This window comes from Drosophila bipectinata, chromosome 4 (genome assembly GCF_030179905.1).
Source record: "Drosophila bipectinata strain 14024-0381.07 chromosome 4, DbipHiC1v2, whole genome shotgun sequence".
Lineage (NCBI taxonomy): Eukaryota > Metazoa > Arthropoda > Insecta > Diptera > Drosophilidae > Drosophila > Drosophila bipectinata.
In genome coordinates, this window is record NC_091740.1 from 5,691,357 (window position 1) to 5,711,509 (window position 20,153).

The 20,153-nt window shown below is 35.7% G+C and overlaps 1 protein-coding gene across 5 annotated transcripts in view; it reads right to left on the bottom strand.

Moving 5' to 3' along the window:
- The window catches only part of LOC108124132 (43 kDa receptor-associated protein of the synapse), a 443,392-nt gene that overhangs the window by 372,679 nt on the left and 50,560 nt on the right, over nucleotides 1-20,153 (bottom strand). The window contains exon 1 of one of the 5 annotated variants that reach the window (XM_070282396.1): nucleotides 16,029-16,047. The exons of 3 other annotated variants lie outside the window; for them this stretch is intronic. The gene's annotated coding sequence lies outside the window, so the exon portion shown is untranslated. Of the gene's footprint in view, nucleotides 1-2,623; nucleotides 2,760-16,028; nucleotides 16,048-20,153 lie in introns of those variants that run through there. One more of the 5 variants, XM_043213551.2, reaches the window with a different exon arrangement.

Here is a 20,153-nt window from a genome sequence, read left to right on the forward strand (position 1 = left end):
TTCAAATGCTTCAGAAAGACTGATTTTATTGCCCTTCGGAATCATTTAGCTGAAATCGATTGGAATTTTCTTTCATCTATAAACACAATGGAAGCAGCTACGGATTCGTTTTACGAAATAATTCATAATGCCTTGAACAAATTTGTTCCGGAAGTCCCTGTATCATTGTCTACAAAACCACCTTGGTATAATAAACACCTTTCTCGTCTTAAGAACAGGAAATCCAGAGCTTACAAAAAGTTTCTTAAGTCAGGATCGATGTGCCACCAGTCAAACTTTCTTTATGTTCGCAACCAGTTTATTATTCTCAACGATCTACTCTATAAGCAGTATATCATGAATTGTAAGGTAAACTTTCGAAATGATCCAAGCTCCTTCTACTCTTTTGTCAATATGAAACGTAAATCAAATCTTTTTCCTCCTTCCCTATCATATAAAAATATTTCACATTCTTCTGAGCAAGGTATTGCTAATCTCTTTGCGTCATTTTTTCAAACCACCTATTCGTCCGATTCATATAACCACAATTCTACTTATCCTTATAAATTACCACATATAAACAACATTTACTTTACAAAATTTCGAATTCAGGATCTGTTCGAAGCTCTTTCAACAATAGATATATCATTCTCTGCTGGTCCTGACAATGTTCCTAGCTGTGTTCTAAGGTACTGTTCTGATATCCTTTGCTATCCTCTCACTATCTTATTCAACTTATCCTTGGAGCTGGCATGTCTCCCCAAGAGATGGAATGAATCTTTTATTATTCCGCTTCATAAGAAAGGCTCTAAAGCACTTATTGAGAACTACCGGGGGATTGCTAAGCTATCTGCGATTCCCAAACTGCTTGAGAAACTGGTTACTTTCCAACTGCAACATTTTTGTAAAAGTATTATTTCCACTTCACAGCATGGTTTTGTCAAGCATCGCTCTACCACAACTAACCTTCTTGAATTCACTTCGTTTATCCACAGAGGTTTTCTGAGCCGCATACAAACTGATGTGGTGTACACTGACTTTAGTAAAGCGTTTGACTCTGTTAACCACCATCTCCTCCTTCATAAGCTATGTCTTTTGGGGTTTTCTCCTCATATAGTACAATGGTTGACCTCTTATCTATCGAACCCCACGCAGCGTGTTTTGTTTAAAAACAGTTCATCACAGATTATAAATGTTTCATCTGGTGTCCCACAAGGTAGTCACTTAGGACCTCTTCTGTTTGTTCTTTTTGTCAACGATTTACCTAGTGTTGTAAACTATGCTACTACATTTATGTATGCTGATGATGTCAAGTTATGTCTTTCTTTCTCAGACCATTTCCTTCATAGACACTTGCAACTAGACCTTAACGAAGTCTTCTTGTGGTGCTCAAACAATCTCCTTTTGCTTAACTGCTCTAAGTGTAAGGTTATGACGTTCAATCGCAGTGTGCCTCACATCGCTTCGTACTCTCTTGGGAATAACGTCTTAGATCGTGTTTTCCTAATTAACGATCTTGGAGTAATTTTTGACAATAAGTTGTCCTTCAACGACCACATATCACTAACAGTGAATAAAGCCAGAGGCGTGCTAGCTTTTATCAAACGTTGGTCTAAAGAATTTGATGATCCTTTCACAACTAAAACTCTATACGTATCGTTGGTTCGTCCTATCTTAGAATACTGTTCTAGCGTTTGGAGTCCGCAATACTTTGTTCACCAAAGGAGGATTGAATCAGTCCAAAAGCAGTTTCTGCTATTTGCGTTAAAAGGCTTAAACTGGGATATTGCCACTTCCCTCCCGTCGTATAATTGCCGGTTAAAATTACTAAACCTACCTCCTTTAAAAGAGCGCCGTACTTGTGCTGGGGTTATGCTGCTTCATGTGCTTATTCTTGGACAGGTTGACTCACAAGTACTTCTTGAAAAAATAATGTTTTCTGTGCCTAATAGAGTAACTAGATGATTCCGACCCCTTTGGTTACCAATTTCTAGATCTAATTTTGCGGAACACGATCCATTCCGCGTTATTTGTAAAAATTATAACTCGTTATCCCATTTAATGTCCCCTGAACTATCCCTAGATGTAATTAAATCCAAAATTATGGAATATCTTTTAACTTAATTTATCCTTACTCTTAGTTATAATAATATAGAAATAACAGTTCATTGTTAATAATAATAATAAATTTAAACTTTTATCTTAACAAAAAATTAAAAAAAAAATTTCTTTTTTTTCTCTCAGTAAATGCTCTGCTCCCAATGTTTTTTTCTGTTACGCATACAATCAAATTTTAGTTACACAGTGCGACAAAAAAAGAAAAATTGAAGGAACTTTTGAAAAGACCTAGTAAGAATTGTTCATTAGGTCGAGTATAGTATAAAACCGTGTTTGAAATTTTTCTAACACCCTCAAAATCTTGATTTATTTAGAAAAAACGATTTTTCGGGACTTTTTTGCTCATAAAAATTCCTAAGCGCGTAATTTTAAACCGATTTTAAAATTTTGGACGTTTTTTAATAGTTAAATGTTGTAGCTTTTGAAAAAAAAAATAGATCTTTAATTTATTTCAACAAAAAGGATACAATTTTGTGCTATGGGAATAAAACTTCCATAGCACTTCCAAAACTTCTTTAGCACTTACCTATCAGAATACAAGCACGCTACATAGCAAACTCAGAAAATTTGTTAGATCTTTTGGTGTTTCAAAAAATGGGTTAGATCTTTTGCTCCGAAATTTTTCCAACCATTTGTAAGGGAGGGGAGGAGGAGGCCTCACTTCGGTAGACTTCCAATCTTGCTTCTGAAGAGGTAAAATCGTAAGAGTTTGGTTATATACTAGAGCTCTTGTAAATAACTTTTAGCCGTCTTTGTCATCTTGTTTTATATCAGAAATTAACCGAAAAAAACTGAATTATTTTTTTACATTTGCATATTTGACATCCACTGTTTCATACATAACTCGTTATATACCAGTTTCATAATGGGCCGTAAACTATCAATAATATTTTACATCCACTGTTTCATGCATAACTCGTTATATACCAGTTTCATAGTGGACCGTAAACTATCAATAAATAAACAAACTAAAATAAGTTTTTTGATGCGAAAAATGAATCCTTTTTTCGAGTCTGCATCTCGTGGAAGGAAGATCTTTCTGAGGCGTTGTCCTCTTTAAGGATATCCAAGAATTTCTTTATTGAAAGCATGAGAGACATTTTCCGAAGCAGTGCTGAACGTGCAGCTTAGCGAATTGTAAGGCATCGTCGCGAATTTCAAGAGCACGAAAAAAGAGCTGTCTGAGTTGGACGATATGGAATTCAGGAGCGATCTGCGCGGAAACCACATTTGGCGAAGGCGCCACCTTTTATTCTGGAGATTTTTTTCGGGGCTCCAGCTTGTTGCTTGCGAGTTCAACGCTGGATAACATTAGTTCCGATCCAAATTTTGATGCGTCATTTGGCAGGACTTTGGCGCCACTGCAGCTCCTCACTCAAAGAGCTCACTAAAAGTTTTTTAGTGTTTTGGGAGGTTCTCCACCATGGTTGACACAAACCCATTCATAGGTCAAGTGGGGAAACTTCACCGGCTGCGGTCCTCTTTTCTTGAGTCGGTCTTGAAAATTGTGCGTTCGTTGGAACTGACAGAAACAAATGAGGGCTGTCTTAGAGCTGCTTAACACAAGGTTTAGTAATCACCGACTTATATTTTAAGCTCACATAAAAGATATAATGCAGAAAAAGGCCGTAGAATGCTCATCGACTAGGCTTCGCGAACTTTCCGACATGTTTGACACGCATATGTGAACCCAAGCTATCAAGGGTACAACTAAGCAGATTGCTATTGCAGAAGGTTGACGGTGCCACACAGTGCAAGTGGAATAAGTCCAGGCTGACCTAAGTTTTTGGATTCCATCCCATCATGGGAGTTCATTCCAGCCTTCCTCGAGCAGCGATGCCGGACACTTACGACATAGGTTTCATCCTGGTCCAGATGGAGTTTTATTGCCTTGTCGAGGCATTCCAAAATGCCTGTCGATTCCAAAAATCAAGTGTTTGTGTATAGGCAATCCGGGTTATCCACTGATGGGTTTTCAGTGCAAGCTCAGACTACTCGGCGCAGTGAACAGCAACTGTGTGCGCTTGACCTTCAGCTGCTAAATGAGTCGCCAAGGCTTAAGAAATCCGCTATTAGTGATCCGCTTTAGCCTGAGAACTGAGAATAATTGACCATCCGAAGTTCATAGTATACATAAATGAGCAATTGTCCGATAAGTTCTTCGTGGCTTCACTTCAGGTGATTTCAATTGAACGAAACTCCCGTTTAGGGAGTAAACCATCGTCCGGACCATCGGTTCTGATGTTTCATTTTTCAAACCTGCGAAACCAAAATGCCTACAGGTGATTCCTCTATCGAAACATAAATTGGTTTCTCAGCTTGCAGAAAATAATATCTCGACTTACATCAAAGCCAAAACAATAGCCCATATAAAGGTAGAGAACATAAGTAAATACAAATACAAATATATAATGCGCACGTCTTCTTTCAAGACTCTAGTGCCCGCTCTGATGTTTATAACGATTAGTTCACCCATTTTTTGTCCATAGAACATTTTTGTCCAAAAATATCAGCCTTGCACCGTAAAGAAAAAAATTGACAAGCCAGTGGGAATAAAACTTCCATAGCACTTCCAAAACTTCTTTAGCACTTACATATCAGAATAAAAGCGCGCTACATAGCAAACTCAGAAAATTTGTTAGATCTTTTGGTGTTTCAAAAAATGGGTTAGATCTTTTGCTCCGAAATTTTTCCAACTAGGTACACAATTGTAAGGGAGGGGAGGAGGAGGCCTCACTTCGGTAGACTTCCAATCTTGCTTCTGAAGAGGTAAAATCGTAAGAGTTTGGTTATATACTAGAGCTCTTGTAAATAACTTTTAGCCGTCTTTGTCATCTTGTTTTATATCAGAAATTAACCGAAAAAAACAAAGTATGCTTCGACTTGAAAATTTAGGTAAGTGATGGAAAAGCAACAAAAAAACATGAAAGGAAAGCTAACTTCGGGCGGAGCCGAAGTTTATACACCCTTGCAGCTAAAACCGGATATATATCGCAAACATCGGATATAGTTGGCCGATCCTTATGGAAATAGGAATATATAATCCAATTTATTACAATACAAAATCTAAAAAAAGTCCCAAACTTCTATCTTCGAAAATACGAAAGTTGATATTTCTACCAAATACCATTTCCGATCGTTCAGTTATATGGCAGCTATAGGATATAGTCGGCCGATCCCGGCCGTTCCGACTTATATACTGCGTGCAAAGGAAAGAAGGGTGTGTGCAAAGTTTCAAGACGATAGCTTTAAAACTGAGAGACTAGTTCGCGTAGAAACAGACAGACAGACGGACAGACGGACATGCTCATATCAACTCAGGAGGTGATCCTGATCAAGAATATATATACTTTATTGAGTCGGAGATGTCTCCTTCACTGCGTTGCACACTTTTGACCAAAATTATAATACCCTCTGCAAGGGTATAAAAAGAACGCAGAGCATTCACTGAGCGAAAAAAAGTAGTTTTTTTTGTTTCGTTTTTCGTTAAGTCAAAAGTTTGAATGGGTACTAAAAATGAGATACATTATATATTAAAAAATGTTTTTCTAGCAACAAAAAGAAAAACTTTTAAAAGTTTAAAGGTTAGTTTTTTTTGTTTCGTTTTTTATTAAGTCAAAAGTTTGAATGGGTACTAAAAATGAGATACATTATATATTAAAAAATGTTTTTCTAGCAACAAAAAGAAAAACCTTAAAAAGAAACTTTAAAAAGTTTTTCTTTTGTTGCTAGAAAAACATTTTTTAATATATAATGTATCTCATTTTTAGTACCCATTCAAACTTTTGACTTAACGAAAAACGAAACAAAAAAAACTACTTTTTTAAAAAGTTAAAAAACTTTAAAAAGTTTTTCTTTTGTTGCTAGAAAAACATTTTTTAATATATAATGTATCTCATTTTTAGTACCCATTCAAACTTTTGACTTAACGAAAAACGAAACAAAAAAAACTACTTTTTTTCGCTCAGTGAATGCTCTGCGTTCTTTTTTTTTTTGTTGCTTTTCCATCACTTACCTAAATTTTCAAGTCGAAGCATACTTTGTTTTTTTTTCTTTTCTTTTTTTTCTTAAAAAGAAAAACTACGCTTTCGTATATATTTTTTCTATTGAGAAAACTTGTTACAACAAGGAGCTTTCAGGTGAGGCAAAATAAGAGCAAATGAGAATGCTTTTAAAAAAATTTCTGACAGACACACTGTCAGTGTGAAGCCAGCGCTGCGGCCTATTTTCCACCCTATGCAGGCGAGCTATGGAAAATGAGAGTTTGCCTACCACTCTGTTTGGTCATTGAGATTGAGATTTTTCAATCCACACCAAAAATATAAAGACGAATTAATTGAATTCAACGTAATAAGAATGTTTATTCTGCATGCAGATAAAACCGGATGATCATCATTGATAGACCAGTTTATGGTGCAAATTAACTAGAAGTTTAATCTATATTAATATTATAAACAATTATTTCTGCACTTCCCACGAGCAGTGAGTTCCCACGAGCTCTTACACATTTATCCCCACACTCGCACCTACAACACAAACGGCAAGCCAAGCTTGAGTCAAACATAAACATAAACAAACTCCCCCTATTCGGTCGGCACCAGCAAAACAATATTAGACTAAACATCCGCTGGAATCATGCCACCGCGATTCCCCTTTTTGGCATTCCAATTGCTAGCCAAATTTTCCATGCTGATCGCAGCAAAATCATTCGCGTTCTAACTTCGGAATTATCTTCGGAATTAACTTCGGAAAGTTCTTAGGGAAGCTTGGAAAGCTTCAATCCCGAGACGACAATGAAGACAATTAACTCAAGCTTGGTCAGTCGTAAATTAGCCTTAAGTTTATCTGTACGACAATTGCAAAATTGCAAATTGGCGCCCAACGTGGGGCACGCGTCTTTAAAAAAATATCGATATTAAAAAAGATATTCGCGAGTGCCCTAAAAAATTAAATCATAGGCCTGAATTTACAAAAGGCTTCTATGTACAAAATTTAAAAATCGCACCAGTGAAAGAAAAAAATATATATAAGAAAGTGCAAAAATAAGGCAATCCATTAATTGAAAAATACAAGTTTCAAGAATCAAATAAAAAAGTAAGACTCAGTGACTCAGAGAAAATCAGATAAGAAAAGGAATAAAAATTCAACAAAATACACCGGAAAATAAAACGATTACAAAAAACAAAATCAATTCGATACAAACATTTTAATAATAAAGTTTTATTCACTTTATTAAAAAATACAAAATAATATCAATAAAACATTTCGCAAAATCATTTTGACATCAGTAAAAAAATCCTGATATAAAAAAAATGTATTGACAGTAATAACAGTAAAAAAAAAACCAACTTAAACGAACGCAAACGCACAAAAATTTAAGTAAAAAAAAAAAAAGGAAGTCCTACAAGACAAGGAAGGAAGGAAGACTAAACGGACCATTTGAGGAACCTCATAGGATAAAACTATCGACTCTTCTTCAGGATTTTAAAGTACACCGTGAGGATAGATTTACCAATATAATTTATATATATTATATATTTAGATAATGAACAATTTTGTTTTTCTTTTTTCAAAACCTATATGCGGATACATATATTCGTATTAGTAAATAAATATTATGTCAAATTTTTTTAAAATCCTAGATGAATAAAAACTTAAAAAAATAAAAAAAAAACTGTGAAACCAATCTACAAAAATAAGAAAGGTCGTTCCGCAAAAACGCAAGTAAATAATCCTGGACGAACTAATAAATGCTTTACTAAACTTGACAGATACAAACGGTCCGTCTACTAGCCACAGTGCTAACATCAACAAACAAGCCCCCGAACAAACGCTAACAACAGACTTAATTGTCCGACTAATTGCCAGTAACGTATCACCGTTACAAGACGCAATTAAAAACTTACGAGCCCTTCTAGACTCAAGATCCAACTTAGTGACAGAATACGAAATAGAACCGATCGACGACAACATTCCATGCGACGAAACATTAGAAGTCGTCAAATCCATGCCCACATTCTCTGGAAATTTAGAAAATTATGAGCCTGGCGGGAAGCCGCCGAAACAGTGATGGGACTTTATGTCCGCAAAAGCCGACGCTACTTTGTAGCCTTAACTATTTTAAGAAACAAAATAACAGGCAAAGCAAATGATGCTTTAACAAATCATGGAACTGTTCTAAACTTTGACGCAATTTTGGCCAGGCTAGATTTCGTTTTCAGCGATAAGAGGCCAATTCACATTATCGAACAAGAATTAAGTGTCCTGACACAAAACAAATTCTCAGTTATGGGCTTTTATAATTTGGTTAATAAAAAGTTAACCTTATTAATAAATAAAACCATAATGACTTATAGGAAAGATAATCCCATAACTACAGAAACAAATCTCAGACACAGACAAAATGCCTTAAGAGTATTTATAACTGGCCTGAACGGCCCAATTTCCGGTATGCTCTTTTCCCTCAGTCCTCCAGACTTGCCAAACGCTTTAGCCAGAGTGCAAGAAATGGAAAGTAACCAGATGAGGGCACAGTTGGCTTATCGTTTCAGCGCACCTCATCAGCGTCATTTTAACGACAACTTACGAACTCCCAATGATTCCAATTATAAATTTGATGGTTATAATCAAGGCAATCAATTGCGCCTGAATAAAAACAATGATAGCCACCAGAATTTTAATAGACAAAATTCCAATTACCACAACCCCAACCATTTTCATAACAATGCTTCTCAAAACAAAACTAATACTTTCCAAAATAATAGCAATCAATACGCAAATAACTATCAAAACAATAATGCTCGGTTTTATTCCAATAATTATCCAAATAATAATGTTTGGACACAAGGGAATAATACTTTTCAAAACAAGAGCGAACCAATGGAACTGGACACCAGCATCCAAACCCTAAATAAAAACCAGTATAATCAAGCAGCACCTAATGGTGGGCAATACCAAAACAAAAATAGTTTCCAAAATAATTCCTTTAATCAGGAAAGGAAACCTTTTCAACAACCAGAGCAGGCAGCCAAACGCACGCAAATTGAGTCATCAGCTCAACCGAAAAACAAACAAATGCGCATAAACAATATTGAAGAAGACCATTTTTTAAGAGAACAGTAGGCCTTCCACACATTTTTCGATTTGATAAAAAAATAAACAAAAAATTTAATATTTTAATAGATACAGGAGCCACAGCTTGCTACATAAAAAAAGGTATTTACAAAAATGGAATAGAATTGCCAATTTATAAAAGAGTCTCGACAGTTAACGGGTACTCAGTAATTAAAATATACCATTTCATAACAATTTTTGACACAAAACACATTTTTTATGAAATAGACGGATTGAAGGCAGATTTATTAGTAGGGTACAATTTACTAAAAAAAATAGGAGCGGTCATTGACATGAGCAATGACACATTAAAATTTAAAGGAAAAATTGAAAAATTAAATTATGAGGAAAAACTTAATCTATTAGAAATGAAAAAGGAAATAACACTACTTCCTCTAAAAAAATTTATATTAGATAAATACTTAAATTCCACAAGTGTTCTAATGAAAAACACAGTTGGAACAGAAAGTTTGGGGTACATAAACCCCGAACACGCCGTCGATGTTCATACCGACACAAATAGTTTGGAACACTTCGATTCCAAAAGCACTGTCAACAACAATTCTGACAATTATGAATCAAATAGTTTGGGACATTTAGATCCCGAGCATTTCGTCGAAGCCAAATCCGACATAAATGAAATAAACAATTTGGCATACGAAAATAAAGACAGCGTAGTTAAAAAAAGCGCCGACATCAAAACATTTGAAAACGCTGAAACCGAAATAGCAAACTACACTGAAAAAATTATAAATACTATTAAAAAGGTACATTCTGATATAAACACGAATCTACCATTTCGAACCGATGTCCGCTGTGAAATAGACACAGTTAATGATAGACCCATTTACTCAAGGCAATATCCTTACTCTCAAGCACTAAACGAGTTTGTCAACCAAGAAATAAGTCGCATGATCGAAGATCAAATTATTAGACCCAGCAAAAGTCCGTACAATTCACCAGTCATCATAGTACCAAAAAAAGGTACTAACGAGGACGGCACCCCCAAACACAGACTTTGCATTGATTTTAGAAAATTGAACCTCAGCACCATTCCAGACAGGTATCCCATGCAGGACCCTTCAGTTATTTTATCTAACTTAGGAAAAGCAAAATATTTTAGTACCATTGACTTAGAATCAGGATTCCACCAAATCCTCATGAAAGAATCAGACGTCGAAAAAACTTCATTTTCCATTAACAATGGAAAATTCGAATTCATAAGAATGACATTTGGGCTAACAAACGCGCCTCGCATCTTCCAGAGAGCAATGGACGATATACTTAGGGAACATGTGGGGAAATTTTGCCATGTTTACATGGACGATATAATTATTTTTTCCCACTCTCTAAAACAACATTTTAATGATCTTAACTCAGTTATTAACATTCTACATAAAGCAAACATGAAAATTTCATTAGAAAAATCAAAATTTTTTAAATTAGAAACCTCATTTCTTGGATATGTTGTAGCACAAAATATTATTAAAACCCATCCTGAAAAAATAGAAACCATTTCCAAATATCCAATTCCTAAAAATATCAATGAGCTACGTAGTTTCCTAGGTCTTACTGGATACTATAGGAAATTCGTAAAAAATTATGCAACCATTGCCAAGCCATTAAATAGATTTTTAGAAGGCTCCAATGGAACAATTTCTAAACGAATGTCTAAAAATGTCTCAATTACTCTTGATGAACCTGCTATTCAAGCCTTTAACGAACTCAAAGAACACTTAATTTGCCAGATCGAATTAGTCCAACCAGACTATTCGAAACAATTTACATTAACGACCGACGCCTCAAATGTAGCTATAGGAGCAGTACTGTCTCAAGACGGAAATCCAATCACTTTTATATATAAAACATTGAATAAAACTGAAAGAAATTACGCGACTAAAGAACTTTTGGCAATAGTATGGGCATTAAAAAACCTAAGAAATTACTTATACGGAGTATCAGGACTAGAAATTCATACGGATCATCAAACACTCTCGTACGCCATTTCAGATAAAAACCCAAATGTAGAATTAACAAGAAAGCAAAGCTAACTTCGGGCGGAGCCGAAGTTGATATACCCTTGCAGCTAAAACCGGATATATATCGCAAACATCGGATATAGTTGGCCGATCCTTATGATTACATCATAATAAAACCAATTAATTACAATAAAAAATCTAAAAAAAAGCCCCAAGCTTCTATCTTCAAAAATATGAAAGTTCATATTTCTACCAAAAACCATTTCCGATCGTACAGTTATATGGCAGCTATAGGATATAGTCAGCCGATCCTTATGAAATTTGGCATGTCGTAATATTTTGCCAAAAATAGCTCTCATGTCAAATTAGAACTCTCTAACTCTAAAAACACCAAAGTTATACCATTTCCGATCAATCAGTTATATGGCAGCTATAGGATATAGTCGGCCGATCCCGGCCGTTCCAACTTATATACTGCGTGCAAAGGAAAGAAGGGTGTGTGCAAAGTTTCAAGTCGATAGCTTTAAAACTGAGAGACTAGTTTGCGTAGAAACAGACAGACGGACAGACGGACATGCTCATATCAACTCAGGAGGTGATCCTGATCAAGAATATATATACTTTATAGGGTCGGAGATGTCTCCTTCACTGCGTTGCACACTTTTGACAAAATTATAATACCCTCTGCAAGGGTATAAAAAGTTGGTTTAATTACATAGAAAGCTTCAGCCCAAAAATTCATTATAAGCCGGGTACTACCAATGTAGTAGCAGACACATTGTCCCGAATCGAAATAAATAATATTTCCGAAGAAGATGCAGATATTACCGGTACTCAGCACTCAGCCGAAAGTAGCTTCGATAACATTTTAAGTGAAACAAAAAAGCCCCTTAACCAATTTAAACAACAACTTTTAATAGCAAAAGGAAACTTTACAATACATGAACAAATAAATGTATTCGAAAATAGACGCCATATCATCGAATACGACCAACCAGAAAATTTAGTTACAATTCTAAAAGAATATCTGCAACCCAATATTATCACAGGAATTTACTGCACCCCTGAAGTATTATACGAAATACAAATTACCATACATTAAAAAACAATTTTTTAAATAAATTTCTATATACAAAAATTTTTGTTCAAGATATAATTAATAATGATGATAAAGCAATAATAATAGAAGAAACCCACTGTCGAGCTCATAGAGGATTAGAGGAAAATTATAAACAAATCTCCAGACTGTATTATTGGCCAAATTTATACAAAAAATTAAAAGAATATATCACAAATTGCAAAATTTGCAACACAAATAAATATAACAGAAATCCAATACAAATTCCTATTGGAGAAACTCCCATTCCCAAATCAGAAGGGCAGCATTTACATATTGACATTTACTACGCACAAAGTCTTACCTTCTTAACTTGCATTGATTCCTACTCCAAATACCTAGTGGTAAAAGAAATCACTAACAAAAAGAACATTGACTGCAAAGTATATGAAATTTTACAAACATTCCCATTAGTAAAAACAATTATGACTGACAACGAGCCGAGTTTCACATCGGCACAATTTAAATCATTCCTAAAACGTTCAGGTATATCCATTCATTATTCAGACCCTAGACATAGCCTTTCGAACGGACAAGTCGAAAGAGTCCATTCAACCTTAACTGAAATAGCTCGCTGTATTAAAGAGGAATACCGCCTCTTAGATTACTCTGAAATTATTATAAGAGCTGCAAAAAATTATAACATGACAATCCACTCAGTAACAAATCAAAAACCCTATGATATCCTATTTAACAAAATAGATCACAGCGATATACCGCTACAATTACAGATAACACAATCTAAAACATTAGATTATCATAACAAAAATAAATTAGAAAAAAATTATCATGTAGGAGAAGTAGTTTACGAAAAAATACACGGAGAAAGAAACAAATTAGGTCCCAGATTTAAAAAACAAGTCGTTCAGGAAAATTTACCCAATAAAGTAATAATTAATAATAGAAAGAGAGTTATCCATAAAGATAATATTAAATAATTTATACTTTACAGACGATGGAAATCGCATTCGTACTCACCATTCTAATCACCATTTGTCACTCGGAAATTATTGACTACACAAACAATGAATATTTATTGCTAAAAGACGAAAAAGATGTAATGACGTGCAATTCATTTGAGGACCTATTCCACATTACGAACCTTAGTTTTTATAGAGAAATAATTAGAGTTGAAGATAACATTACTAATAGCAGCAAAAAGTCAGACTTAGAATGGGATATTTCACAAAACCTAAACATTATCAAAATCCTTATGTCCCAACTATTACCATCCAGAAATAAAAGAGGTATTAATGAATTGGGCACAGCATGGAAATGGCTCTCAGGTACACCAGACCATGACGACTTAACAAGAATCGAAAATTAACGAACTGACAGAAAACAATAACAAACAATTTACAAGAAATTCACGCATATTTCAAGAAGTACAGCTTATGACAAAAATTCTTAACACAATCGTTGTTAAAAAAGAATCAAAAGTAAGACAACACCGACTACAATTAATCACACTTGATATTCAAAATTTAATCGATACAATCACTTTAGCAAAAGCAAACATTGTAAACACAAAAATATTAAATGAAAAAGACATTAAAGAAATATTTAGACACGAAAATAAACCAGTTGTACTAACAGATCTGTTAGACATCTCCACTTTTAAAATAATAAAAAACCAAGACCTACTTATAATATATATAAGATATCCAATTATAAATAACATCTGTAGCTTATATACATCAAGGGCAATTGCCCAAATAAACGGAAAATTAATAATAGACGATAAGACAGCACACTGTAATGGAATATTTTATAAAATAACAAACTTTAAAGAAGAAATATACAATAATTATTGTAAACTCTCAAACGAGAGCTCTTGTTTCACAAATCTCTTAAATGGAAAAAAAGCAAACTGTTCAAAAATACGAGAAAAAATTAAACAATTGGAAAACTTAGATGATGGCGCTATTCTCATCACTGGAGAAAATACTGTAAACGAAATCAAATTAAAGGGCGCATTTCTGATTTTATTTAATGAAAGCATAATTATTAATAATATAAATTACATCAACGAAAAACAGAGAATGTTAGATTACATATCCCAATACAAATACAATAATTATATAATAACGGATTACATATTTTCTAATGATTCCGAATTAAGTCTAGATAATATAAACATTATTAACCCATTTGTAAAATTAGGAAAAACAAAAATATCCCTGGAATTAATATTGTTAATTTTTATACTTACCCTTTTAATCATATATAAATCACGCAAAATCATACCCAAAATAATAAAACAAATTCAAATAAAATGTACCAAAACCCAAAAAGAAATAGAAATTCCAAAAGCTGAAATCACAACTGAAACTGTAACAGAAAACGAAACTGAAAGAAATATTGAAATAACATTTACAGAACTTAATAATAGAATATCCTCCCTCGCCGCACAAATGTAATGAATCGGGACGATTCATCTTAGGAGGGGGAGAATTAACTAGAAATTTAATCTATATTAATATTATAAACAATTATTTCTGCACTTCCCACGAGCAGTGAGTTCCTACGAGCTCTTACACATTTATCCCCACACTCGCACCTACAACACAAACGGCAAGCCAAGCTTGAGTCAATCATAAACATAAACAAACTCTCCCTATTCGGTCGGCACCAGCAAAACAATATTAGACTAAACATCCGCTGGAATCATGCCACCGCGATTCCCCTTTTTGGCATTCCAATTGCTAGCCAAATTTTCCATGCTGATCGCAGCAAAATCATTCGGGTTCTAACTTCGGAATTATCTTCGGAATTAACTTCGGAAAGTTCTTAAGGAAGCTTGGAAAACTTCAATCCCGAGACGACAAGGAAGACAATTAACTCAAGCTTGGTCAGTCGTAAATTAGCCTTAAGTTTATCTGTACGACAATTGCAAAAGTACTTTAAATAAAAATATATATTTTTATAAAACTTCGGTACGGTATTTATAATTTGCATGCAGGGACTTAATGTTATGTACAGCGGGTGTGGCCGACTAAACATTGCGAAGCTAAAGCCCTCGATAACGGAGAAGGCGGCCCGACCAAGACATTGTGGAGCCAAAACTCTCTAACGAAAAGGAACGAGAACTAAGCGATTTATACATATTTAAGCCCAATAAATAAACATCACATTAAAACAGCGGCTGTTGCCTGACCCAACAGGCTCAGGCATTTGAAAAAATCAAAAAGATAAAAAATAAAAAACAACAAAAGAAAGCTAACTTCGAGCGGAGCCGAGCGATTTATACATATTTAAGCCCAATAAATAAACATCACATTAAAACAGCGGCTGTTGCCTGACCCAACAAGCTCAGGCATTTGAAAAAATCAAAAACATAAAAAATAAAAAACAACAAAAGAAAGCTAACTTCGAGCGGAGCCGAAGTTGATATACCCTTGCAGTTAAAATCCGATATATATCGCAAACATCGGATATGTTGACCGATCCTTAAGAGAAAATCACAATAAAACCAATTTGTTACAATACAAAATCGAAAAAAGTCCCAAACTTCTATCTTCAAAAACAACAAAAGTTGTTATTTTTACTAAATACCATTTCCGATCTTTTGGTAAATACCATTTCCAATTGTTATGTGGCAGCTATAGTCGGCCGATCCTTATGAAATTTGGTAGGTCGGATCAACTGATCAAAAATAGAATCTGTACGAAGTTGAAACTTCCATTGACTTCTATTTATTTCTTTATTTTAGTTCTACTTACCAAAACACGAAAGTTGGGTCATTTCCGATCGTTCAGTAATATGGCAGCTATAGCATATAGTCACAGGAAAGGAAAGAAGGGTGTGTGCAAAGTCTCAGTTTAACAAAAAAGGACTATATTATACCAAAGATAATAAAGTGGGACAAAGATGGGAAATCTCATACAAAGAAAAATTTTCTATGGCGGGTTACAGCGCGACTTTATCCAAGTCGGATATCTCTTACAGGATGTCTCTTACAGTCTTCGAGATCCACGCGTTCAAAATTTTACGCGTTTGTATGGGAAATTGAATTTGTATGCGTATTAAAATCGACCTATTTCGATAAAAATTTTTTTTCAGATATATATCAACTATAGAATCTATAGAACTACAGTTTGGCATTAAAAGTTTTTAAAATAACTTTCTTGTACTGGTGCTGCAGGAATTCCCGATTTGTGGGGGAGGGGGCGGGCAAAAATTTGAAACACACTTGAACTGCGTGGTCATGCCAAGTCCTATAGCTCTGAAATCCACGCGTTCATGCGGACGGACGGACAGATGGACATGGCTATATCGACTCGGCTATTGATGGTGATCAAGAATATATATTCTTTGTGAGGCCGGAGATGATTCCTTCTCTATATTAAATCAAAGATTATACATGCTATGATATATAAAACACTATAAAAAAAAAAACGAATTGAAATATCTTATTTCGTTTCTGATATACATATTAATTTTGACCAGAAAAAGTAGTCAAATTTCGCATAGTGTTAGAATGAAACCTTAGGAGTGGGATGATATGGATCCCCAAGGTTAGAAAGGCGCAACTTTCTGGAAAGCGTAATTCCATTTTGATCTGTAACAATACATAAGTCCAGCAGCCGACCTAATAAATTTCTTACATGTTTAATTTGATCGAGGGTAATTTTAAACATCCCTGCGGTGAGGTCTTGTGATAAAGACGGTAAATTATCTGCAAAAAACCACTTACGTTTTGGGATATTAAAGTCTCCAAGAGCTAACAGCTGATCACTGATTAAAAGCGGACAAATGGTGCGAGTATGTGGGCGGCTCGAACAAAGTGGCATTTCGCCACCTCAGGTCGTTTAGAATTTGGAAAATGGTTCTTGCATCAATTAGTGCATCAGCTAGCATTCCTGCATTCATCATAAAGCTTAGAGGCCCAAACGACCGAGGGACGCACAAGAAACTATTTATAAGTACTTGGTTATTTATTAAGCTAAAATAAGTTAGTAATACTTCCCCTCGGAGTTAGGAGTTAGAGGAGTTAACAGTTAGAAATACTTGATTTTAAGTTTAAAGGGGTAGAGAACATAAGACCCTAAGAAAGTCGTGTTGTGCATATGTTGAACTACAATAGGTAAGGAGGACTGCAAATTATATTCCTTCAATTAGAACTATAGGAATATTGAAATTTAAGCGTGTTACGACCTCTAAATGCAAATGTTAAGAAATTCTTTTGTACGAATTCTATGCGGTTTCGATGTACTCCATATTGGGGACTCTAGAAACATGAGCCGTATCGGACGGACCAAAAAAATAAATAAATTTTTAGTAATATAGGGGTCGTTAAATTCTTTTGACCACCTTTTAATAAAACCAAGGACACACTAATCCTTATTAACTGTAAAGACTCCAAATCCCCAATTTAAATAACAGTTTCAATTCGGTATTTCAATTCCTTTTATTAGTCCCGGCACAGCGAGCGTTACCAGTCAACTGCCTCCGATCGAATGGTGAACATTAATTCTTTTCTTCTTCTTACTTCTTTTGAGAGAGCGCGTCAATCCCATCGTCGCTCTTCGCTGCCGATACGGATCTCCACACCCCTTCTTTTTTCTCCAGACGGAGCTTCAGGTTCTCGTTCGGGTCAGGGAGGTCCTTTGATGCCGGAGTTTCCTGTGGCGTCAGAGTTTCGGCAACCGGCTGTAAAGGAATAGCTGAGGGAGATATCTCAACATCGGGGCTCACCGAGTTAGACGATTTCGATGAGTCTGCGCCGATGATCTTTTTCAAGTGGCTTACATTCCTAGTATACGACTTACCACCACCAGAAATTTGGACAACATTTCCCTCTCGGTTAGTTACTTCATATGTGGTCGTATCGAATGTTGGCGTCAGCTTATGCGGGAATATTACGTTTTTTAGGAGAACCTTGTCACCTACTTTTATATCGATCACTCCCGCTTTCCTAGCGTTGTCGGCTAACTCTTTCCCTTTCTCTTTCTTCCAGACGTCCCTGTCTCTCTCTTCTGAATCAACCGTTTCGCCCACGAGGTCCTGTATGCTAGGAATTTTGTCCCTTATCACTCTGTTAAACATTAGCTCTGTTGGTGGTGCGCCCGTGGTCCCGTGTGGAGTGACGTTATACATTAATACAAATTTTTGAATTTCTTTTTTGTAATTGTCGTTATTGGCATGAGCTATCTTTAGGCGTTTCACCAGAGATCTGTTCATGTTTTCTACTTCGCCGTTGGCCTGGGGCCAGTATGGGGGAGTTGGCATTAGCCGAATGCCGCTGCTTTCACAAAAATTTTTAAATTCGACGCTGACAAATTGCCTCCCATTATCAGTTGTTAATGTTTCCGGGAATCCCAATCTGGAAAAGATTTCTTCCATTTCCTCAATAATGGTTTTCGATGATATCGACTTGATAAGTTTGAATTCCATATACCGCGAGTAATAGTCTATTAATACGAGTACATTCTCACCATTTGGTAAAGGGCCCAAAAGATCGGTCGCTACGCATCTCCAAGGTCCATTCGGAAACGAATGTCTTTTCATGGGAGCCGGATTTGATGGCATTGATACTAACAGGCAATCGCGGCACTCCTTAACATACTGATCTGTGTCCTTGTCCATACACGGCCACCAAACTTTGGAACGAAGCCTCCGTTTCATAGCGCTTATCCCGGGATGCCCTTCATGAGCGAGTTCAAGTACGAGTCCACGTAACTTCCGCGGAATTACTAGTCTTGTGCCCCGCAATAGAATGTTTCCCACAATCGAGAGTTCTAAACGAAATGGATAGTACGAGCTAGACATATTTGAGTTCCATGAATCCTGACCAAGGCATGTCATCACGTCTATTATTTCCTCATCCTGAGTGCTCATCTCTGTGACCTTCGATATGGAGAGCGATCTAGGAATTAAGGTTGACACCACGCGAAATATGTGTTCCTCACCAGCCCAGTCATAAGGGTCTGCATCGGTTACTTCGCAAAGTCTTGATAGTGAGTCGGCAATATTCTCCTTTCCTGCCTTATACACCACACGGAATCGGTAAGATTGTAATCGCAGCAACCACCTTTCAATCCTGGCTGGGGGTCGTGAAGTTGGTTTAAAGATTGATTCAAGTGGCTTGTGGTCAGTTATCAGATCAAACTTTAATCCCGCTAAATAATAATAAAATTTTTCCACCGCCCACACCAATGCCAGGCTTTCTTTTTCTGTTTGTGAATATCTCTTTTCCACCGACGACAAACTCTTACTAGCAAACGATATTATGCGTGCAGTATTCGATTTATCAAATTGCACTAACACTGCTCCCAAGGCCACTGGGCTGGCATCTGCGATCAAGCACGTTTTATCCTGCAGGTTAAAATATGACAGCATTGGAACTGTGGAAATCTTAGCTTTGAGATTCTGGAATGCTTCTTCCTGTGGTTTGCCCCAACAGAACGTTTCATGGCTTTTCAGTAATTTCCTCAAAGGCTCTGTATTATCCGCCAGATCAGATACAAATTTTCCAATGTATGTGACTAAACCGAGGAAACTGCGTACCTCTTCTTTATTTTTGGGCGCTCTAAACGTTGTAATTACCTTTACTTTCTCGGGGTCAACTTCGATCCCCTTGTCCGAGAGGATATGACCTAGAAATTTCAATTTCTGTACTCGAAATACGCATTTCTTCTCATTTAGTGCTTCGTTATTAGCTCGAAATATTTCCTTGACCTTTGCGAGTGATTTGTCGTGCTCCTCAATATTTTTGCCAAATATGATCACGTCATCAATGTAATTCAAAGCATTCTGACAAGGGGCCAACATTTGCTCCATTAACCGTTGAAATATTTCTGGGGCTGAATTCACGCCAAACATCAGCCGCTTATATCGAAATAACC